Source organism: Microtus oregoni, unplaced genomic scaffold, assembly GCF_018167655.1.
Source record: "Microtus oregoni isolate MIOR12 unplaced genomic scaffold, Mior012 000069F_ref0000032, whole genome shotgun sequence".
NCBI classification, from domain to species: Eukaryota; Metazoa; Chordata; class Mammalia; order Rodentia; family Cricetidae; genus Microtus; species Microtus oregoni.
In genome coordinates, this window is record NW_024543976.1 from 2,026,926 (window position 1) to 2,051,948 (window position 25,023).

General features: G+C 41.7%; 1 protein-coding gene across 3 annotated transcripts in view; it reads left to right on the forward strand.

The window, feature by feature from the left end:
- Positions 1 to 25,023, forward strand: part of LOC121440635 (piezo-type mechanosensitive ion channel component 2-like) — a 346,630-nt gene that overhangs the window by 141,728 nt on the left and 179,879 nt on the right. The window lies entirely within an intron of this gene.

Here is a 25,023-nt window from a genome sequence, read left to right on the forward strand (position 1 = left end):
TTCAGTTTCCTGTGTAGCATTAATATGAATACATTCTTGAAACGGGATAAAAGAGGAACACAGACTTCAGGGCTTTGCAGCTCGTTTAGTGTCCAGGGTCAGCACAGATGAGGTGAAAGGCTAGAGAATGTCTCACGGTCAGATTACAGAAACTCCTGAGAACGGTGTGAGGCTGGGAGGTGAGGACACTGGCCTTTCATTTAGAGTCGGGTTGGCTTTCCATCCCGACATGATTTTTGCCTAGCAGAGGGAGCGATGGCTTTACCATCAGCGCTGCAAGCACAAAGTCCTTGATTGAAACATCCAAATTTTAAATGAAAAGACAAACACCCTCTTGGTCAGCAGTGTTACACACCACAAGCACTTTCCATGTCTTTAAAACATTAGTGAATGAGGAAAAAATGTCTCCAACAAGTGGTGTTCAAATCCCAGACCACCAAGTGCTCACTTGTGGATTTTAATTCTGTTTCTTAATGACTTGTTTCTCTACTTTAAACTCATACCCTCACCCCATTATGGTAAAAGCTCCCTGCTTCTCTTATGAATCCAAGACATGTGTTTGGGGGACAACAGTAGCATTTATAAATATTGAACCCTTGAAAGCCCTGCTCCCCTTGAGTCCTGTGAATATTAACTGGAAGCAGTGAAGAGTTTTGTTATTTTTTTCAACCACCACTATTTAGATTTTTACTGGTTGGCAGATTTCTTAAAGGTGCCATTGTGCATAGCTGAAACATAATATTTTCTCTCTCTCTCTTTCTCCTTCCCTCCCTCACTCTTTCCCTTTCACTCACTCACTCACTCACTCACTCACACACTCGCTCACTCACACACTCACTCCCTATTCCTCCTTCCCCCACCCCAAACAGTGCTCCTGTAGGTAAGTGAGGAATCAGTGGAGCAGGGGAGACATCTGTAAATTTCCCCCCAAAGTGTTGTACCACTAACTAAAATATTTTCATTCTATCAGAACCCTACTACTTAAATAAATGTGAGCCTGGTTTCGATTATGTCACTGCTGGTTACACAGAAGTCCTGTGTCTGACTCTGTGGTAGATGTGTAGCCATGTCAGTGAAATTTCCAAGCCAGACCAGTCTGGATTCCTGTGCTGTGCAAAAGCATGCTCTTGTTTGAAAGAAACATTCTAGGTTCAAAACGATGCAAGAGAAATTGCTGTTGATAATAACTACATATGGAAGCTGACACCACTGGGCATCTACTAGCCAAAGACACTACAGATCATGGTTTTTTCACTCCAGGGACTACGTTTTGTTTTTTCCCACTGCTGAGAGGATTTGCTCTTCTTCAGGGAGGGCATTCCATGGGTCTGTGTTATTATTTAACCAGGACTGTAGGACTAGCAGGGCTGTATGTCTGAACCGCTGAGGTCTTTGAAGGCATCTGCAGCAGTTGAGGCAGTGGGTGAGAGCTTGCATTCCTGGCTCCCCCTAGCCAGAAACACTATTGAATTATTTCATGCACAGGGCAGGAGGTTTCTTAGCTGGCCAGGTCCTATTACCTTCTCCTGGATGTCCTTTTCTTGTGTAAATACAAAGCTAAGTTGCAGCAATCACTAAATTGCGGCAGGTACTGTAATGACAAAGACATAGGCTCTGTGAGGACATGAGAGCTGTGGGAAGTCACTGCACATCTGAGCTGCACACCCTGTCCTGGCACCCGCTAACCCCACACATAACAAAACTCAGTTGCACACCTAGACATAGCACTTCCTCACACATATATCGCATAGCTGTACACTCAAACCTAGCACCTACTGCCTTACACACATATACATATCACACATCTGAGTTGCATACCCAGGTCAACACCTACACCCCTCACACACACACCATACCTCTGAGTTGCACACCCAAGCCAGTACCTATTCACACACACACACACACACACACACACATCATACCTCTGAGTTGCACACCAAGGCCAGCACCTACACACACACACACACACACACACACCATACCTCTGAGCTGCACACCCAGGCTAGCACCACCTACACACATACACATCACTCCTTTGAGTTGCACACCCAGGCCAGCACTTATTCCTCAACCCTGTGCTGAGGTTTGAAAACAAGGCCTCACATTGCTAGGCAAGTGTTCACCATTGGTTCTGTGCCTGAGCTGGAATCCTGAGAACTGATTTGTTGAGGTTTCTACTCTCCCCGTTCTTTTTGGAATTCCTGATTTTACAGGTGTTCAGGACAGTTTCTTCCTACTGAGCCTCCAGTTAGACGTTGGGTATTTTTAGTCTCCAAGGATTTATGTGTCTGGAGTACACCCCACAGTTCTCTCTTGTTCATGTATTTGTCTTTACAGTTGAGTGACTACTTCCTTTGGGTCTTTTAATGGCAGCACTCATAGCTGGATCCGCTGTCCCCTAATGGTTAGACACCTCAGATCATCTACGGATTGATGGACACTTAAGTTCTATTTTCCCTGCTCGAAGAGGACATGCCACTTGTCTCAGAGGCAAGCGGTTAATAAAGGCCTTGGCACTGTTTCCTCACGTGTTCTAGCATTCCGATGATACTCAGTACTGAGACCCAGCTGATGAAACCCCTGTTTATGACAGTAAGCCTGGTGGCTGATGTGGGTCAGTGACATCATCCCATCCTGCTGGCTGTGAGATGGGGGTCAGAGGAGCCCCTGTATCTATACGCAGCTCCCACATACCAGTCTCCCCTGACTTGCCATCCAATGATGTAGCTACAGACTTCACCTGAGCTTTGCTGAACATTAATCATGTTCACTGTGCCTGGACCCTTGGATTTCTGATTATTTGATGGGTCTGTTATGGTAAGAATAACCAAATTGCCAAAGGAAAATTTTTTATATTGATTTTTCTCTATGTGAATAATGAGAACAGAAGAGTTAATGTGAATGAAGTGGGAGGTAAGATACAGAGAAAGTCACGTCCTAGGCTTGTTGTGTGTCATCTTCTGCTGCCTGTTGTCATTAGAAGTGCCACTGGTACACTGGAAGTGGCATCTTGGAGGACCTTGCTCTTCCTTCCTGTCCTTCTTGCCTCCCCTCCTGTAGTAATATGAGCGGCGGGGCTGCGTCCCCAACCCTCCCGCTACTCCAGCTATTCCTTGACTTAGATGCCATAAACAGCCCCTTTCTTTTCCTGACAGAGCTTGCAGGTGCTCCCTACCCCTAGTAAAACAATTTTTAAAAACTGCCAACTTATAACGAAATTGTGGCTCTTCTCTGCCTCCCCCCCCCCCCATGCCAGGGTCAACATAGGGATCTAACTTCCGCTTCTCAGCAGTTGTCTAGGAGCATGTGGGCATGTATGTGCCTTCTAAGCACACACGTAGTAACATGTGCTGGAAGGAATGCTTCCTTCAGCCCCTGAAGACTGAGGTGAATTGATTTCCATCCATGCATTCATTCGAGTCTCTCGGGGCATTCTGGGTAGCAGCTGATGCAATCCCAGTGGAAGACAAGTTCCTTATCAGTAAACTCCAGTGGAAGCAGGGCCAAAAGAGCTCTTGCAACTCCCGTTTGCTAGACTTGCTGCTCCTGGAGTGAGTGCACACGACTTTTATTGCAAAAAGCCACACCCAGGCAAGAGAGCGAGCTGAGAGGTTTGCCCTGTGGCCAGGGAGCTGGACTCAAGGTGAAGACCTGGGCCCATGCTGTGTCTGTGCGTGTCTTGATTTACGTTGGAGTTGGAGTCACAGAGCAGTGTTTAACTTATACTGCATACTTCAAATAGAATGTCTCATCTCACTATGCGAAGTGTTGAAATGGAATTCTTATATTATTTAACGTCATTGTAGATGGCTGTGGGCCACGCCTTGCTATGCCTCTGTTTCTGCACTATAAACTGGGTGGCACTTGTCTTCATGTCAGTTGGGAAGGCTGACTTAATCAGGTCTTCAGACATATCCCTGACATACATTGATGACTATAAGCCAGTGCCTATTAAATATAAACCTCTATTGTTAATATCACTATAGAAGTAGATATTCATTGTTCAAGATTTATTGTTCAAGACTCATGACTCCAAGATACTAGAACAAACTCAGATCCATTAATAAAATTAGAAAATGATGAACCTCAGATAGCAATACACAATTCTCTATAACGATCCTTGCCTCTGTTTCATGTCAATTCTGCTGAACCCCAAGGTTTTGCCTCCTCTGTGCTGTATGAAGATTGAAGAAGGATGCTTAAAAGAAATCCCACACTAGCTCAGAATTGAGAAGAATAGATGGTTATTTATTTAGGGGTAGACTCACAAATCAGAATACTCTGCTGGAACAGAGAACAGAAACTGAATACTGCAGCCAGAAAAGAGGCCAGACGCAAGCTTTATATTGGCTAAATAATATAAGAGGCCACACCCCAGTGGGCGGATAAATACTGACTGGAGGACTTCCCTTAGCACCTCCCCCTTTTGTTTAAATAAAAGAGTTCTAAGCCTAATACAAAATCATATACAATAAGAAAAAATATATTTAATAATTATCCTATCCTAACTAGTTTAAGTTTTGTATAACAACTTGGCCAAGTCATGAGAGGAAAGTAACTACAACTATCTAGTCTTCAACCCCATCGAAGATCCAAGAAGGGAAATAATATTATTTGAGTAAGCAGGAAGTGCAATCAAGCAACTTCCAAAATGTGCAACAAATGACAGAGACAACTGGCTACCTGGGCAATCACCCAAAGTCTCATTTGCAACCTTGAAGCAACCAACCTTGGCTAAGGCCTAGAGTAACTGACAGACCATTTTCAGAGGCAGGAAATTTTTCAAAACCATCTTACCCTGTCTTGGCAAGATTTGACAGTTCTGCTTATCCATTTCTGGATACCATGTACCTTGTCAGTGGTTAAGGCCTGGGCAATTCCTTGCCCAAAGGCCAGTTTTGCCGAGAGGAAAACAAGCTCCAAGTGGAGTGTCTTTGAGAAGAGTGGGATGACTGTAGTTGAAAGGCTTGTCAAGAATGAATACCTTGGCTGGACAGTGGTGGTGCATGCCTTTAATCCCAGTACTTGAGAGGCAGAAGCAGGCGGATCACTGAGTTCAAGGCCAACCTGATCTACTGAGTGAGTTTCAGGACAGCCAAGGCTACACAGAGAAACTGTCTCAAAAAATAAAATAATAAAATAAAAAAGAATGTATACCTTGGATAACCACTAGCAGATGGTGATCAGCACAGAGGCTTCCAACTAGCCTGTTGAAATAAGGGCGGCGGGGCTGTGTCCCCAGCACCCTGCCACCTGCACGGCTAGCTTTACCCGAAATAATTACACGGAAACTGTATTCTTTTAAACACTGCTTGGCCCATTTCTATCTAGCCTTTTCTCGGCTAACTCTCACACCTGGACTAGCCCATTTCTTATAATCTGTGTAGCCCACGAGCTGGCTTACCAGGAATGATCTTAACCTGCGTCTGCCTGGAGTGGGAGAATCATGGCAACTCCCTGACTCGGCTTCTTTCTCCCAGCATTCTGTTCTGTTTACTCCACCCACCTATGTTTTAACCTATGAGGGCCAAGCAGTTTCTTTATTGCTTAACCAATGAAATCAACAGATTGATATATGACACTCCCACATCATTAGCCAAGGGGCAGAAAATAAGAGGCCATAGAATGTTCTGCCTAGAAGGGAACCCCATCCTCTCAAGGCTCATGGATCATTGTGGAAGAGGGGGCAGAAAGTGGTAACAGCCAGAAGTCGACGAGGACTTCAAGGGATCAGTGCTCAAGACCTGTGCAAGCCCAAGACAAACCAAATCCCAGTTCCACCCCTAGCCAGAAAGCTGTTGGCATTTGATAGTAATTAGGAAATGGAGTGTCATTTTCTCTAAGGTGTAGCCCCTGATAAGTCAACCATGCTGCAGGTGAAAGTCGCATATCCGAGAGTACTTTGGCAGCATAAATTGGTCTTGATGAGAAGAAAATCATAAAGGGAAAAACGGTTGGAAAGGGTAATGGATCTAGGAGGTGTTGGGGGAGAGACCGTGAATATGACCAAATCACATTATATGAAGTTCACCAAGAACTAATAATACATAAAAATGTTAGGAGCTTATGATGCATACATACAGACACATACATACATTCCTTCTCTCAAAAAAAAAACATGTATCTTTAGCAACCCCGTGTTCCCACTCCATGAGATGGAACCCATACAATACAGTGTTTGTGTGACCTAGACCCTGAGATTACCTAGGTCATGAACCAAGAGGAAACCTGCTACTATTGTTCTGCTAAGATGTGGGGCAGGCTCAAACCAGAAAAAAATCACAGCACTGCAAAGGGAAAGTGGACACAAAGTCCCATCCCTAACCAGAAGTTATTTGCAGTTAATACCAGCTTGGAAGGCAAGAATCAGGCTTCTCCAGTGGAGGTAGCAACCACATTCCAAGGCAGGCTTCAAGCCATGAGTACTTGTTAACACAAAGCAGACTCCAGTGTGTGTGTGTGTGTGTGTGTGTGTGTGTGTGTACTTTTTGTTTTGTTTTAATTATTTTTTGTCTTACCTTACTAATATTCTTTTTTAAAGTTTTATTTTGATTTTTTTTGTTGCTGTTTTCTTTTTTTTTAATTTATTTATTTATTAAGGATTTCTGCCTCGTCCCCACAACCGCTTCCCATTTCCCTCCCCCTCCCCCGATCAAGTCCCCCTCCCTCATCTGCTCGAAGAGCAATCAACGTTCCCTGACCTATGGGAAGCCCAAGGACTGCCCACCTCTATCCAGGTCTCGTAAGGTGAGCATTCAAACTGCCTAGGCTCCCACAAAGCCAGTACGTGCAGTAGGATCAAAAACCCACTGCAATTGTTCTTGAATTCTCAGTATTCCTCATTGTCCGCTATGTTCAGCTAGTCCGGATTTATCCCATGCTTTTTCAGACCTAGGCCAGCTGGCCTTGGTGAGATCCCAATAGAACATCCCCATTGTCTTAGTGTGTGGGTGCACCCCTTGTTGCTGTTTTCTTGCTTTGTTTTGTTTTTGAGAGACAGGAATGTGAAGTTATGAGGGTAGGAAGTGGAGAGGACCTGAGAGGAACTGGAGGAGAGGAAAGAATGTGATCAAAATCTGCTATGTGAAAAACTTATAATAGAAAGAAAAAAATAACTCAATTTAAACACATTCCAAACTCTATAATCCCCACACTATAATTTCAAAATAATAATAATGATAACAAATCTACCGGAGGTTTTGATACACATACACTCGCCTATACCCCACAAAGAATGTGTATCTTTTGTAACCTCTGCCCTCCTTCCATAACTTTCTATTCTTCTTCAGTGATGGGTATCTGGAAACCCTCACACTACCTGCTCTGAGACCATTATCCTGAGTGTTGTATGGATGTCAGCATCCTTTAGAATCCTTCATTTTCTCGTCTGCCTCAAAGCTTCCCACTAAGATCATGTCTTCATCTCATAGGAACACACAATAAGCAGATTGCTCAGGATTTCCTCCTTTTTCTATATTAGAAAATTCTAGAGAAAGAAGCAAAGAATGGAAGTGTTGGGAAGACAACAAGCACTCTATCTCTTTTATCATCTAATTTATTCCTTTATATGTGTCTTAAAGAGATTAAATTAGATGATAAAGGTGGGAGAATGATGCTTCGCTATCAGTGATGGAGAAAGTAGGGCCCAGAGATGAGAATGCATGATGATGGTCCTCTCCATCAGGAGGAGAGCCAGAATTCTAATTCACATCTCTGGATTCCAGGGTGTGTATTCTCATATGCTCTGAAGCTTAGCTTCCCGGGGAAAATCATATGGAATAGTTGGGTTTTGGTTAATTATATCTTGGAGAGCAGGATTAGAATGCAAAGAAAAAATGTTGGAGGTTATGCTGTGTGAGGAGACAGGTAAGCTTATGCAGTAGTAATACTAGTTAGAAATGCTGATGGTCACATGTGACTGGCTATGTTTTACTTGGCAGATGGTATTGGTTATTGAGATTATCATTGTCCCTCAGAGTTACATTCTCGTCTACAGTCTGATGAGATGAACAATGTTTGCATCCCTTCTTGTCCACACTGTTCATGATGCCTTCTCTCTAGAGAAGGCCATAGCCCTGGATCACGGTGCCTATTGCCAGGATCCTGTAGGATCTTGCAGTCTGTGCTTGGCTTAGATGGATAAGTTTGAAGCCTGAGAAAATCAGAAAAGCTTATTCCTGAGCTGCAAAACAATCGGCCAACAAGAATGAGCTGTTGCCTCTTTGCGAGAATTCTCTTGAAACATGAGCCCCCGAGTCCCTGGATTGTGAGATTGTTTCCAAAATATACATAGCATCATTATTCCATTACCCAGAAGTCACTGGGGTGTTTGAGACAACTATGGTATCAGATCATTCTAAAGTTCTTCACTGTCTGCTTGCTGCTCAGCCTGGCCAGTGTCCTCTGTGGCTGACGGTGTCTTGCCAAGTGAAATAGTTGGGGCCTGAGTGATGCCACTACAGAGGACTGTAGCTTCATTTTTTCTCATAACTCTTATGGTTCAGATTTGATAGGTGCCCCACAGACTCATGATTCAGAACAGACTTTAGGGAAGTGATTGGATCCTGTGGGCTCAGACCTAATCAATAGGTCAATCTCTGGGTGGATTCACAACTCAGTGGTACCACTGAGAAGTGGTTAGAGGTATGGCCTCATCAGTGGAAAAAGATGCTAAGGGCCTGCTCTGGAAATATGTGTCTTGTCCCCTCTCCCCTTGCTTTTCCTTCTTTCTGATTTTGGCTTCTGTGATATGAGCAACGTTCCTCTGCCTTGCCTTGCTAGCATGGTACTCTGCCTCACTATGACCCAGAAGCAAGGGAGCCATCTTACCATGGACCAAAGCCACTGAAACCAAAAGCAGATTCGGTCATTATTCCTTTTCAGTGACAGCAATACAAGGACAGTGTTATAACCTGTCTCACGCATTAAAAAAAACCCTACTGTGTGTTAAATCATTCCCACAGTTTCTTAAAAATGAAGTCATCATGCTTACTTCCTGATAGAACCTCTAAGTCTCTGAAGGCAGAGATGTCCTAACTTGGATTTGGGTTTGGTTTCTGCTTCGACACAAGATTTCTCTCCTTGAATGTCATTATCCCTCACCCTGAAGTAAGGTGACATTGAAGAGTTCTAGCACAGATTGATGCTCCAGCAGGCCTTGTTTCCTTTGCTCTTACTCTGCCTCATGTTTTCTCATAGCCTGGCCCAACCCCTCTCCACTCTTTCTGTATATGTGTGTGAGCGTCATTTATGCATGTGTTTGTAAAACATCTTTTTAGTGCTAAACTTTGCTCTAAATCAACATGCCCAACACTGCCCATTGCTCACTGTATTCCAGATGTATTTTCTCCGTATCTCAGTTTTCTGGTCTGATCTTACAGCATCTCTGCTGTTTTCCTTGTGTATAGACAGCAGTTGAGTCACAGGAGGAGGTTTGTGTTGTCATTAGGTTACTAAGGACAGACAGAGATGGTGAGAATGGATGATGGCCAAGAGGGCCCCGCCCCACACAGCTGCATGCCATTGACCAAGTGCTCCTGGAGAACCTGTGTTTCTGCGCTTCTCTCCTCTCATGACTGTCTTATCCAGGTTCTCAACGGCCAACTCCTGCATGCTCCAGAGTTCAGTTCCATCCCTCCACACCCATCTGTGTTTTGTTCCTATGTCTGCTCTTCATGTCATGGGGCCGTTCCTTCTCCAGGACACTTCACCAGTCCCTCAGGCAGATAAGCACAGATGCTGCTGGGGTACCAGCCACCACCCCTGCCCTGTCTGAGCAGTAACAGCCTGTTCTCTCACTAGGACACTATTGAATGGAGGGCCCAAACTCTCATTCTTTATTCAGTTATGGTAACCTGAGCTACTACAGTAGCTGGCACTGAGTGTTACACCAATCGTTGTACAAGAGCGAATCAACCAATTGAAATCAACCAAAAAGGAAATGAACGCCTTAAAAGATGAGCTTTAGTGACTCTCCTAAAACACTGTATAGTGCTGGCATTGAACCTGTGACCTTGTGCACATGAGGGAAGATTTCTATCCCCAAGCCTCCTTTTAGTTTTGAGATGGTTTCACTGTGGTTCTTAGGCCAGTCCTCCTCCCTTGACCTCCCAAGGATTTGGGATTTGCCAGGTCTCGATCCCATGCTTCATTTGGTGACTGGTTTTTAGTGATACCCTTACCACCCAGGCTTAACCCCAAGCTATGACTGAGAGCAGTTGCCGCAGACCAAGCCCTGTCCCTAGGCACTCTGCTCTCACTGCTGGCCTCTGCTGCTCCCATAATTCCATTTCTCCCCTTTTCAGGTCAGGAAGAAGTAGGTGTTTAGCATATCTTATTTTTCTTAAAAGTATTTGTCAGATTAAGTTACTTGGTATTTATTTATTTGCATAAAGGAAGTTTGGTTGCCATTTTGGGCAAAATAAGAAGAGGAAGATTGTCCTAGGGGAAGGCGAACTTCAGCAAGGAGGTTCCTAAGTTCAGGGAGGTGGGGATGCTCCCATTACGTGGAAATCATCTCCTATACTCATCAGCTCCCACATCAAGCCCACCAGTTCTTGTCAGATAAGCCACAGGGCTTGAAGCCTAAAGTGATTCAGGATTGATTTTGTTTGCTTAAATAACAATCTCCCTGACCTTGGTTTCGTGAGTCAGCATTTCTAGTGTAAATTATTTACAATAAAAGCACTAAGGCGGGTCTATGTGGTATGGAAGTAAACTCAAACTCAAATTATAGACAGAGGGCACAAAAACCATAGCTGTGTGTTTTTCAATTTACCGTACAGCTAAAAGACATTCCAAGGGCATAATGGAAGTCATAAGATTGTACTGAGTATGGTCATGATGTTCTAGAAAATGCTCACAAGTTGAATTCTTCTTCTGATTTACAGACCAGTGTATGTAGCAGAGCTTAGATCTACGGGTCCTTGATGAGACCACTCTTCCCCAAGCAGGCGTTTGGCAGTTTAGACAGACAGTTCTTGTTTTTATGTTTTAAGGGTCAGGAAGTTTTATTCGTACAATTCACATTCATTTTCAGAGACATTTAATTGTTTCTTGGTGATTCCTGTGCAGAATGTGGAAATATATAAGGTTATTCATATTAAAATTTTACTGTAAAATTGCTACCATCACGTATATAAATGAGACTTTACAGACTGGCTTATCACTAAGTGTTTGTGCACACACACGACACTACCGATGCTGTTGCCTCGAACTTCTCTACCTTCTACTGTTCTTCAATACACTGTTTGCATTTCGAAATGGATGCTTTGGGGAGGGGCTTGGTTTAGAGCTGAGTGCCAGCATGGTGGGCCTATCTCATCACATCCGCCAGGGAAACCGTTCTCCGAAGGCCCAGGAAACAATTCCCGGGGGTAAGATTTGGTGATAGAGCCTGCCGATCTTCACGTGGTTTCCATCTTCTTCCTATGAAGAGACTGCAGTAAGAACAAAGCACCTGTGATCCAAACCACAAGTGTTTTAGTCGGGATAAAAACACATGGAACTTGCTCTGAGAGACTTGATTGATAATTTTATGTTTGGATACTACATTTCCAGCATCTCCTAAAAATCGTTATTTTTTTATTTGCATGTATAAAATGTATTTTCATCATATCTACCCCACTTCCCCATTCTATCTCCCTCAACTTTAGCATAACAAATGATTTTTTAGATGTGACCTTGAATTCAGTTTTTCTGTATTTTATTGTGGGTTTTTTTTTGGTGTTTTTTGTTATTGTTGTTTTTGTCTATATTCATCAAGGTGATTTGTCTGTCACTTTCTTTTTGTGTATGTCACTTTCTGGCTTTGGTGTCAGGGTAATACTGGCTTCATTAAAGGCCTTTGGAGACCCACCTTCCTATTCTATTTTTAATTTTTTCTATCATCTGGGCCTGGGCTTTTGAATTTTTTTAATTAGGAGAGATTCATTACTGTTCCAATCTTATTTCTGAGTATAGCTCTTCCTTAGTTAATTTTCTATTGCTAAGATAAAACACCATGACCAAAAGCAACTTGAGGAGAAAAGGGTTATTCCAGCTTAAAACATTCAGGTCACACTCATCATCACCCAGGGAAGTCAGGAAACTGAGGTGGAAGCTGCTGTAGAGGTCATGGGTGTGTGCTGCTTCCTGGCTTGCTGTGTGCTTGCCTTTCTTTCTTTCTTTCTTTCTTTCTTTCTTTCTTTCTTTCGTTTATTGAGACAGGGTTTCTCTGTAGCTTTGGAGCCTGTCTTGGAACTAGCTCTTGTAGACCAGGCTGGTCTCGAACTCACAGAGATCTGCCTGCCTCTGCCTCCCGAGTGCTGGGATTAAAGGCTTGTGCCACTGCCACCCAGCCTAGCTTGCTTTCTTACAGTATTCAGGATCACAAGCACAGATATGGCACCACTCATAGTGAGCTGGACCCTCCCACATCCATCATTAGTCAGGAAAATGCACTAAGACTTGCCCTCAGGGCATCTGGTTGTGGATATTTTCTCAATTAAACAATTAAAGTTCCCTTTTCCAAAATGCCTATAGCTTGTGTCAAGCTGACATGAACTTGTCATCACAAGGTCTGGTAAAATTATTTAATTCAACATGGTTAATTCGGGTAGGTCATATGCATATAGAAAGTCATCTCTCTTTTTTAAATTTTTCAATTTAGTGGTATAGGACTGTTTTTGGTTTATTTGTGTTTTTTTTTTGACTTTTTAAAATGGGCTTCATTGGTACCCATTACAATATCTCCCTTACCCCGCCCTCTCTCTCTTAGGTCTTCTCTCTTTCTTTTGTTTAATTCAGTTAAGTGTTCTTTGTGTTTATCTTTTCAAAGAACTAGCTTTATTTCTGTTCTGGTCTCAATCATTTCTCTCTGTCTATTGCTTTGAAGTGTGGTTCGTGATTGTTTGTCCACAGCAATAATTAAATCACTAAGTCATTTGAGTTCTCCCAAAGTATTTAATCTAGGAAATGACAATGATGAATGTTCCTCATAGGACTTCCTAATTATGTCCTATAGTCATGTGTATTGTCATTTTTGTTAAACTCTAGGAATTCTTTTATTGCCTTCCTAATTTTTCACCTTTCATTATTCAGCAGTAATTTGTTTAATCTTTATGAATTTGTGTGCTTTCTCTACTTTCTCTCCCTGGTGATACCTGACTGTGTTGCATTGTAGTCAGAAAGAATACAACATATTATTTAAATCTTTCCAGAACTCCTGAGGCTTCTTATATGTCCTAATATGTGGTTTATCTTGGCAAAAGTTCCAGGAGCTGTTGAGAAGAGCAGGTGTTTTCTAGTGTTTAGGTGTAATATTCTGTAGCTGTCTGTTCTGTCTATTTGACTACGGTTCCATTTAACTCTGATGTTTCTCTGCTGTTAATTTTTGTCTGGATGCTGTCATTATTTTATAATAACGTGACAGTGGGACCCTGAAATCTCCCACTGTTGCCGTGATGGGTTCACAACTAGAAATATTTGCTTTATGAAACTGAGTGTACCTGTATTTGGTGCATACATGGTTAGAACTGTCATATCATCTGGAACGTAACTTGAACTTCATTTCTTCTGACTAGCTTTAGTTTGAAATCTATTTTTTTTATATTAGAATAGCTACACCAGCTTGTTTCCTAATTACATGTGCTTGGGGTATCTTTTCCCATTCATCCTGTGGTATTATCTGTCTTTGAGAGTAAGGTGTGTTTCTCAGAGTTAGCAGAAAAGTTGGATCCTGCTTTTTAAATCCAGTCTGGATCCGTGTCTTCTTACTGGTGAACTTAAATCATTCATATTCAGAGTCATTATTTAAAAATGTGTGTATTGAATTTTGTAATTTTGTTCATTTTATGGTGTTTTCTTAGACTTATTTTGAGTAACTACTCTGGTATTGTGTATTTTCCCATTTCCTTTTTGGGGTATTTATCCTTCTCTTCAGTATGAAGAATTCCTTCTAGTATCTTCCATAGAGCTGACTTCCTGGTAATATATTCCTTTAGTCTGTTTTTGTAATAGAAAGGTTTCGTTTCTCTTTCAGCTTTAATAGATAGTGTCATTGGGTATAATAGCCTGAGTCTGGCAGTCATGACTTTTCAGAACTTGGAATGCATCTTTCCAAGCCATTGACTTTTAACAGTTTCCATGGTGAATTTTGATGGGTCTGCCTTTCCATGTGACTTGGCCCTTTCCTCTTGCATCTTCCAGACACTTTTCTTTCTGTGCCCATCCTATATTGCTTTTGTAACATGAAAAGTTGAGATTCTTCTTAGAAAAGTTTCTAATTAAGTTCGTAAAACCCATAGCCAAGTAGCAAATGTAAGTCTTGCAGAAGTCCAAATGCCAATAACAGCACCATGAGCTGGCATCTAGAGGTGAGGACAGTCACCTTCAGTTTTGAGTGAGCCACAGAACCTGTGTGTGGCTCAGTACCAAACTGTAAAGCTAATTAACTTTTGTCAAGGCAGTAGTATGCCATTTACTTCTAGACTTAGTTTAATTTCAGTTTATAAGTCTTTTTTCATCTTCATTTTGAGGATAATTAAGTCACTGTGAAAATATACCATAGTATATACCATAACTCCTGTTATTTTAGAGGATCTGTTCTGCTATGCCTATGCACAGCTCTAGGGATTGACCTGATTGCCCTCCATCAAGAGAATGGTGAAAAGAGAAACATATGGACACACAGAAAAGCTGTTGAATTCTGATGGAAAAGCCTCGGTACCTTGGAAAGTCAGCATGTTTGATGTTGAAAAATATAGTTAAATAGGGAGGATAGGCTACTGCAGACAGCTGAACAGGAGGCGGGTTTAGCTAGTTTCCCTAGGAACTGCCTCTGCTGGGGAGTAGTCTTCAGGCAGTAAACATTGTAGCAGTATGGAGAAGAGAACTATTTTTTTCTGCACATTTTTCTGCACGTATTATCAACATTCCCTTTAGGACCAGGAGATAAGACTTGTCATTTTCCTGAGCCTACCCTGGGAAAGACTTTGCTGTTCCCAGGAGTCTGAGGCTTTAGTCCTTGACATGGCGTTGCCTGTGTCAACAACACACAGTCACTCAGGAGTCTACTCCTTCCCTACAGTGTTCGGAGAACCTCGGAGGATGTCTGAAACCGCAGATACTACTAAATCTTGTGTATGTTGTTTTTAACAGATATGAACATACTCTTTGTAAAATTTAACTTACAAATTAGACAAAGTAGGGGATCATCAATGATGACTAATGATAAAAAAAAAGAGCCATGATCATAATAGTTTGCAGTAGAATTACCAGCATCTTTACTCTTGTTCTTTGAGGTTATTATTTAGTAAAATAAAGGTATTTTAAGATGAGCAATGTGATGGCTAAAAGACCAATCTTGTGACAGATGGCAGCTTTGCTATTGCTAGGTGGCTAATATACTGCAAGGACACACTAGTCCAGGAGAGGGTTCATGGTCCCAAGGGCAGAGGACAATGATATGACATCGCTGAGCACAGAACACGGTATATTTTAAATTCTCTGAATTGTAATTTTAGAAACTTTCCATTTAACTTTTTCATCTGGCAGTGAATACAGGTAACTGAAATTATGGACTATAAAATTGTGAATAAGAGGAGCTGCTGTATTATTGCTCTCTGTTTTGGTGAAGGAACCAATGCCCTAAAGAAATTCTGATCCTCCTCCCCATTCTTCTTTTTTTAAAAATGCATTTCCAGATGTTATATACCAGATAAATATCTAGACTCTGAGTTTAATAAGTATTTAACAAACATCTAAAAGCAGATGCAGAAATGTTGCTCTTGATCCAAAGGGGAAATGCCGCTGTTTTAAAAGTTATCCAATTTATCAAATTAGCCTTTCTCTTTTTAATGATATTGCTGTTTAATCTTACCCAGAAAGAAGTTTCTGAGTATGTGTATAGCCCAGATATAATTGTAATATTTTAAGACTTTATAAATTGTAGGAGTATATGCATTTCATGGTTGAATGGCACATTCATGACTTAAAACAAATAACAGTTTTTGGTCAATGGTGGAACAAAGTAAACCTTTATTGCTAACATGGACACATAGAGTGTAAGACTGTAGGACTTGAACAGGACTTTAACAAGCATGACCTTTCCGTGAAAATAGGGTCATATGACTAATGTATCTCGAGGATGGAAGTAAAAGTCCCATAAGACACTGAAGTGATGACTAACGTCTCAGAGTGACTGCTGAGAATTTGTTCATGAAGGCAGAAAATTCTTTTTTGTAAAGAGAGAGTAGACAAAGAGGGAAGTAGAATACAGCTGGGCAAAGCAAAAAAAAAATGGCCTCCAGCACATCACAGACTCACCGGAAGTGACTATAAGCCAGTCCCAATTAAATGTTTTCCTTTTTACGAGTTGCCATGATCATAGTGTCTCTTCACAGAAATAGAAGCCATCACTGAGAAAATTACTAAGAAAAATAATCTGGAAAAGTAGAAAATTGCAAACCTAAAGGTCAACCCCAGTTAGAACTTCCTAAAATGAGGTCATAGAAACACAGGTACAAGGGAGCAGGGGTCTTCCTCACAAGGTGCCCCTGTTAGTGCAGACCTCTCCCTCAAACAAGGTGCTATTTGCATTTAGTTTGCTCCAAATCCCACCCTCTGTAAAGTCATCTCCACAGAGAGGGAATGTTAAGTAGAGTGAAGGAAAATACTAAAGTAGGGTTGCTGCCATGCTCCTGACTGTGGGCGCATACATTCTCCTCCTCAGAGTTCTCAGGTAACACATAACAGGAGAAGTAGCATCCAGGCAAGACTAAATGACCTCCATGGAGCTTTTTAAACAGGGGCTGCCAGGCCACAAGGGGACCAGTTTCAGTGACTTCCTTCTTTCCAGTCCTTTTAACTACCAGAGTGCAGGCATGGCTCTTCCCCAGGGCCCTTTAGTCAGTAGGTTCTAATGCTGCCTGGGGGCTGACATAGTTCAACTGTATCCCTAAAACCACGTTGCTGTTTCAGGCTGCGCATTTCAATTCCCTCGAAATACAGAAAAGGAGTATTTGTTCTCTGCGAACTCTTCAAGTTGTCTCCCAGCCCTCCCTTGCTTCCTTTTTCTTCATCTTGTCATCCTTCCTGTCTTCTCCTCCATTTTCTTTCCTCCTTTCCCCTCTTCTCTTTCTTTAATCCTCTCTTTATAGGATAGACACTGTATTTGAAGCACAAAGTACAACATCACAATAATTTTAATGAACTCAGGAAATTTATTAAATCTTATAAGTTTGTGCAAACCAAAAGGAGAACCAGATAAACAGAAGACTTGAGAGAAGCATGTAGGTGTATTCTTATAATCTCATACTAAAATTATTGTGCCCATGCCAAGCACACACAATTGACTGTTGGTACTTTTCAGCCAAAGTTATTTGCTACCGTGTCTTCATATAGGAGAATAAGTGAATAGAGAGGTAGCACAGTGGTTAAGAGCATTGGCCATTCCTGCAGACGACCAGCTGGGCTGGGTCCCCAGAACTTACATGGTAGCTCGTAACTGTTTCCAACTCAAGATCTAGGGTGTCTGACATTCTCTTCTGACCTCTGCAGGCACCAGACACAGAGGTGGTGCACGTACATGCATGTAGGCAAAACACCCATACATACACATAAAACAAATACTTTTTTTTAAAAAAAAAGTGAGTTTCATATGTAAACTGTAGCTAATTAGTAAAATGCTTCTAAAGAAATTAGTGACTGGGCTGGGGGAAAGACTCAGTGGTTAAGAGCACTTAATGTTCTTAAAGAAAACTCCCAGATTGGTTCCCAGCACCCACATTGGGTGGCTTATAACTTCTTATAATTACAGCTCCAAAGGCTCTAGAACCCTCTTCTGGCCAATGTGGGCATCTGAATTTTCATGTACAAATAAGTCTGTCTGTACAAACACATGACACACAGGCACATAATTAATAATAAATTTTTTTAAAGAAATATCAATGGCCACAGTGTGGGAACTAATTGGAGGTTTCCTGACTGTTTGCCATGGCTTTGGTGGATGACAGGGGTGTCAAAAAAGGAGATTCTGGTCTGTCTTCATCATTTAACCAACCACAAGTTCTCAAGGTCATGATTATTTTTCCCAGACTCTTGTGAAGGTCAAGTTAAATCTTGTGTTTTGAAGCAGTTTCAACAATGTAAGAACTCTTATTATATTAAGTGGAAATGGCCACTCGGTGGCATTGTAAAGTAATCTATGCTTTAGAAAAATATAGCTTAGAGGCTACAGATATAGCTTTGGGGCAAAGCACTTTCTTAGCTTGTGTGAGACCCTGGGTTTGATCCCCAGTACCACAAACAATAAGAATAATTACAACAGACATCTCCTTCGAGACACAGACCTGGATCCTGTCAACATGTGGGTAATAGATTAGATCTTAGTATATACAGAGAACTGCCCCTTTCCCGGTTGAATAAAATAGCTGAGGACATAAGCCATATGTGCTGGTGACGGGAGATTTCAGCTGAAATGGCAAAGCTCAGTGAAGCAGTCTCTGCCACTGTCTCTTTCCCTCCGTTCCCGTTTTCCTTCCCATCATTCAAACCTGTGTTTGGTCTGTTTCTATGGCATCCCTTCCTCTGTATTGTAGACCCCTCCAGAGAAGTGTATGCCTCTCTCCTTTCTCTATGCCTTCTACTTCAAGCTGGGGCTTATTATATAGAACACACTTGGCTTTTTCAGGGGCAAAGTGACAGGTATGTTATCTACTGTTCCGATCTAATTAGCTAGACCACACTAATTCACCACAGGAAAAAAAAAGTATGTATTGTTCTCTAACTCTCTGATTGTAGTTAAACTTAACTGACGCAAGGCGCCTTAAACACGTGGGCACAACTAGCATCATTAGCAAGCCCTACCAGTGGAAGCTGAGTTCAGTCATGGTTTAGTAATTTTTTAAAGTAACATTTATTTCCTTTAACTTTCATAAGATTCAATTAAAGGAAAACATCTCAACTGCTTCAATCTTTCTAATCCAATATGTTTTTTTTAATATTTTTTTTTTTCATGAAACCCTTGGGAATGCGTTCTTCCCCTTCCCTTTCAAGGACTCTGTGGGAAAGCTGCTTGTGTTTGCTTATGAGGTTCATATCAGTGACAGTCATTTGGGAGGTTGTAAACCAAGGAATGAAAGAGACATCCAGACCACATCAGCATCAGTGCCCTAAACACATCTTCCTTCCTGTTAGGAAATCTGCAGTAATTCCAGGTCTGGGTTCAGGAAGACGACAGCCATGCTACAGCCATTTCCCTAGAGTCGTGGCTGGGTTTGCCATTCTTTGAAGTCTTTTTAAAATATGGATGTAACAGGACAGCGTGGGCAGGGTTGTTGCTGCCAGTTCCTGTGAGGGAAATGGAGCCCCGTTCTGTCTACCTGTCTTCTCTACTTATGGACTAAGGAAAGTGGGGATGTGGGTGCTTAGAGCCCTCTGTCACCCCTGGGCTATGAAATCTAGTCCTTAGATGGTGACCAGGAAAAGCATTTAAGAACTAGGCTATTTTCAGTCCAGTCTCTTTTCCTTAAGCATTGTTTGAGCACAGTCAGGGGGATACTGATGAGGTTAAAGCTTGTGGCACTGCTGTTGTGCAGGGCAGATAGGCAGTGGAATCTCCCTCATAGCCTGCACTAGTGTCCTTTAAACAACTACAACATTTCAGGAAATGAGGGGGAAATGTTTTTTTTTTATTATGAGCCAACTAAAATATTTCAAATTTAATGATGACTTCCTTGAATATTTTATCTCAAAATGGATGTAACTACAGCTTTTACTATCCAATAAGGGACGGTCCCTGTATGAGCACTCAGAATTTTAGTATTGTACCTTTTTTACTGGCTTGTGACCTTATATGATAAAGATCCATTACCTCTATTTTCTGGAGTAGATAATATGTGGTTTTCATCAAAGCCACCTTCTTACCAATCTTAACCTGTCACTGACAGGTTAGTACATCTTACCATATCTTCCCATGCCTTCCTGTGAGTATGAAGGGTGTGCCCGAGTGTGTATCCCTGCAGTAACATGCCACTAATTTGCACAGTTGTCTTGATATCTTGCATATAAGTTATAACAACCACCCAAGTCAACTACTTCTGTAGTGCCCTGAACCAGAGAATCTTGTCTTTGTGGATTGTTAGTAGGAGTCACTCTGAAGTTTAAAGAAGAAATCAACCATGGGCTTATAGTAATTAATAGACCATTCCCCCTTGAGGGTTAATCTGCATGTGTTTTCTTCACAACACTTGGGAAGGATTTCTATTCTGTCCCAAACCACTCTCTCTCATATTCCTTGCTCTCAGTAATGAGCACATGGATTTCGAGCACCCATTCTAATCTGTCATCTTAGAAACAGCCCCAATGCGAAAGTTAAGAACCCTTTATTTTAGTAAGCAATATCTAGCAAGGTTTACATTAAGTCAAGGAAATACATTTTTTAAGAATTCATACCATGTACTTGCAAGAAATGCTAATGTGGTAAAAACTAATTATATATAATGAACAAGATTTGATTACCAAGGAGTTTAGAGTCAAAAAATAAAATAGATCAGTTTGATATGATTGAGTGTAATAATAATATTACCATGTGATTGCATTAATACCCACATATTTCAATTGTAGTTTTCTGACCCCCTAACACTTGCTATGGCATGTATGTACACTCCCACCACTCACACAAACAAGTAAATATTTTTTAAATATGTAAAGATTGAGAATATGCCTGAAAATTTACTTGTGTCTTCAAAATCTCAGTGTGCCCTCTGCAGTCTTGAGTGTTTGTTATGATCTTTGGTACTATTTTCATTAGGGTTTCTATTAGTGTGATAAAACAAAATGACCAAAAGCAACTTGGGGAGGAAAGGATTTATTTCACCTTGTAGTTCATAAGTCCATAACTGAAAGAAGCCAGGAGAGAAATCTGGAAGCAAAATCTGATACAGAGGACATGAAGGGCTGATGATGACTTGCTATGATGAGAACCACCTGCCCAAGGGCAGCCCTGTCCACAGTAAGCTGGGTCTTTCCACATCAGTCACCAGTTGAAGAAGAAGGAGAAAGAGGAGGAAGATGGGGGAGGAGGAGGGAGAGAAAGAGGAAAGAGAAGAAGAAGAAGAAGAAGAAGAAGAAGAAGAGAAGGAAGGAAGGAAGGAAGAAAGAAAGAAAGAAAGAAAGAAAGAAGAGTAAGGAAGGAAGAGAATCACAGGCTTGCCTTGCCTATAGGCCAATCTAGTGGGGGCATTTTCTCAATTGATGTTTCCCTTTTCCAAAATGTCTCTTCAAGTTGTCATAAAATTAACCATAACAAATGCGGCTAAATTTCTATCATCCATATTTTGTTTCACACTATCTGTGGTTTTTCTCTTTTCATTTTTTTCTCTGAGAATTATTATTTTTTAAATTAATTTTGTCTCAGTTGTTGGTTTGTTATCTAAAGATTCTTCATTATTAGGTGGTTTTCTGTGATGATTTTCTGTTCACTCTTAGCTTAGCCTGCCTTCACACTCAGTGAGAGCAGTGAGATGATGTCATAATGCTTATGCCCTTCCTTGCCTTTTTGTTGTCATTGTCATTTTTGCTTATTTATATTAGAAAGCTACATGGCTACTGTATGTGTCTGAACAGTCAATATTCAAGAGGGTTGTATAATAGGTAAAAAAAAATCTCTGCTGACCCACATGGTCAGCATGGCCCAGCACACCTCCTGTCTCTTGCAACCCCATGGTATTTAGTGTCATTTCCTTATACAGAACTAATTTCTGTAAATTTTTTGTGAGAGTTTGCTTGTGAGTTGTTTTACCTTATTTTCTGTCTGAAGAAGTTTGCTTCAATTTGGGGTGTGTGTATGTACACATTCGTACATATGCATGTAGGTTGAAGGTAAATGTCAGATGTCTTTCTGAATAACTCCCCACATTACTTTTTGACAGAGTCTCTTGTCAAACCTGGAGCCCATCAGTTCATTATGGTCAGCTGACCAAGAAGCCCCAGGATCCTCTTGCCTCTGCCTCTTCAACACCAGGATTACACACATGCGCTACCATGCTTTATGTAGATGCAGGGTCTAACAGCCAAGGCTGGACTCACACACACAACCCCAAACCTCCTAGGTGCTGGCATTGAAGTGGATACTGCCATATCCAGGTTTACCTTTTGTCTTCTGAGATATTCTTATTGGCTTTAAACTCACATCTGGGACAGGACTGCAGACTAGGCTTTCCTCTTCCCCAAATTCTCCTGTTCTCATTGACCTGCCTCTACTTCCTGTCTGTTATCCCACCCATAATTCCTGCCTGGCTACTGGCCAATCAGTGTTTATTTAAAATATAATTGACAGAATACAGACCATTGTCCCATACCAATGCATACATCTTGAATACCACACATGCCACCAATAAACACACATTTATGTATTTGTTCTAATGAATTAAAAAACCATTGTACAAAGCTAGGGAAAGCCTCAATATTTCTTTAAGAATATAGTGTTTTCCTAGGAAATGTTGGCCAGCCCCTCCTGGAATTTTGTATTTCTGAGACAGATGACTAGATAGTCTTGACAAAAATCAGAAATCAAATTTGTACCTCACACTGCCTTTGCCCAAGCTGCTAGAGTTAGTTAGAGACTCCATTGTGTCTATACTTCTAATTACACATGTATGACTTTCACGGGATTTAGCAGAAATTCCTTTGGCGTTCTCCTCATTGGTTCCTGCAAATCTCTTAGAACAAATTCATGTAGAGCCATGAACTAAGCAGTGGTTCCAATTAAAAATTTTAATGTCACATAAAATAAAGGTCATCAAAGCTCCCAGTTTCTGGCATCTTTTCTTGCAGCCACACTAAGGATGTGAGCTCATCTTACAATATGAATCGCTGTTGCCTCTTTGTCTCTTTCATGCTTTAGAAACTTGCTTTATGGAAAATCTTTCTTGTTAAAAGTGAATTACTGCTTAAGCTCACCTGCAATTTGTTTTCTGATCACAGAGACTCAAAGAAAGTTTATTGCCACCTCACAGAACAATAGCTTGCTCTTTGTAGATGAAGTCTAAATGATTTTTTAAAAAGTATTCTTTGGGATTGTTCAAAAATAATTAAAACACTTAAGTTAAAAATATAAAAATCTGCACCCACTTCCTAAAGAGGCTTCTCAAGGAGACGGATTTACGAGCCTTCCTTCCTCTGTCTGGCCCTGGATGTTGGCAGAAGCCAGTGCTTAAAATAGGTGTTAGCCTGTGGTCAGCCCTTGTTTCTATTAATACCTAATAATGTCTAGTGTAGGACCGCCTTCGTACTTTAGATTTCTGCAGATATTTATAAAGCTGTCTCCCCACTATTATTTCTCTGCCTGAGAACCACTGGGAATGAGGATGCTCAGAAAAGGCCACTGTAGAAAGAAGGCCCAGGCTTACAGCCACTGTCACAGCTAGTCTGTGTGTTCAGTTCCAGTTTAACCACATGTCCTCTGATATCAAACTTGGCCCTCTTTCTATTAGTCCATGGCTGCTTTACTTCCTCTTTGGGGGAGTTAGGAGGTTTAACTCCTTATAAAATGGGACCTTAGCATGCAGTTTCCATGACTAACTTATTTATTAGAAGTAAAGTGTGGCCTGTCTATGTGAGACCTATTTGTTGCTCATCTGTAGAACTTCCCATGGAAAGCCATTTTTCTTATCTCTGGTCGCCTTGGAGAGCCATTATTTGTGTCCCAAACAACTGGATTAAAGAACTTCTTTAAGGCGATTCTACTCACTACAGTCCAAACAACACCTTTGATAGGGAGGAGTTTTACTCAGCAAAATGGCCAGTAGTCAAAACCCAACCACATCCCCTACTATGGCAAAACTCCCAACTAATGTGTTTGATTGAACACGGTATGGTCATGGGAACAAGCTGAACAAGGAGTACAGTCTCCAAGAGGCTTAGAGTGCCCTGATTAAGATGCAAGGCCCAAAACTCTAGGGGAATTTCCCAGGCCTCTCATACATGTGGTAAGCACTAACCATGGAGGTCACCTCTCATTCATCCTTGTGGGATCCTGGCTCCTATGGGGTGTTCCGAGGAGCAGTGTTTAACTGTGTGCCATCCCCTGGTCATTACATGGAATTTCCCAGTAAACAGTTTATTCTTCATCGACTAAATACTCATCTCTCTTCGTGATGGGGAGCAGGATCATGGTGTGTTTCAGCGGTTCTTGTCCCTGGGGCTGAAACAGCACAGACTGAAATAAAAGTGTACCCAGAGTTAGGACCCACCCACACGTCTGAGCTCTCCAGGGAAACAGCAGCAGAATCCAGGTGTGGTGGCTGCACACTTGTGATGATCCCAGTCCTGAAGAGGCTGTCAGGCACGGGTAGTGAGGGTTGAGGCCAGCCAGGTAGGCTACATAGCAAGTTCCAGGACAGCCTGGGCTGCGTAGAAAGACCTCATTTCGGCAAGCATAACCAAAATATTTTTAAAAAATATAAATAAACAAATCTGGAAAACAGGCTAATGGTGGATTTACAAGGAGGTAGAAGCTGGGTGGTGTTCAGAACCCGGGGAGCCCTCCCTGCAGCCTCCTGCCAAAGAAGCTGCCCTGCTGGAAGGGATGCTTGATCTGTTTGCCATTGTGTCTTCAGAGCAGAACCCTGTAGAACATAGTCCCCACCCCTACTCTCTGTCTGTTCTTTCCTCTAGCAAAGGTGCAATCCACTGGTTTTGGTTTTGCTCATTTGTCCTGTAATGATGACATTTGTCTCCTTTCTTCCTGCTTTCAGAGGCATTGGCGTTCTAGTTTGGGCAAAAACGTTGCAACTTACCTTCAGCGTTCTCTGACCAGGAGAAGTTAGCTGAACTGTGCTTTAGCAGACTGATCTTCCCTCCAACAACATTGTATCACAAGCTTGCTACTGTCTGCTTGCTTGTGACCCACTCACCTGCAGAAGTGTTCTGAGACTTCCTTTCATCCACCCCCACCCCCAGAAAGTTAAACCTTTCAAGAATATCGTTGAAAAGAGATCTCAGTCAGTCCATTCTCCAGGACACATTGCTAAGTTGCTAAGC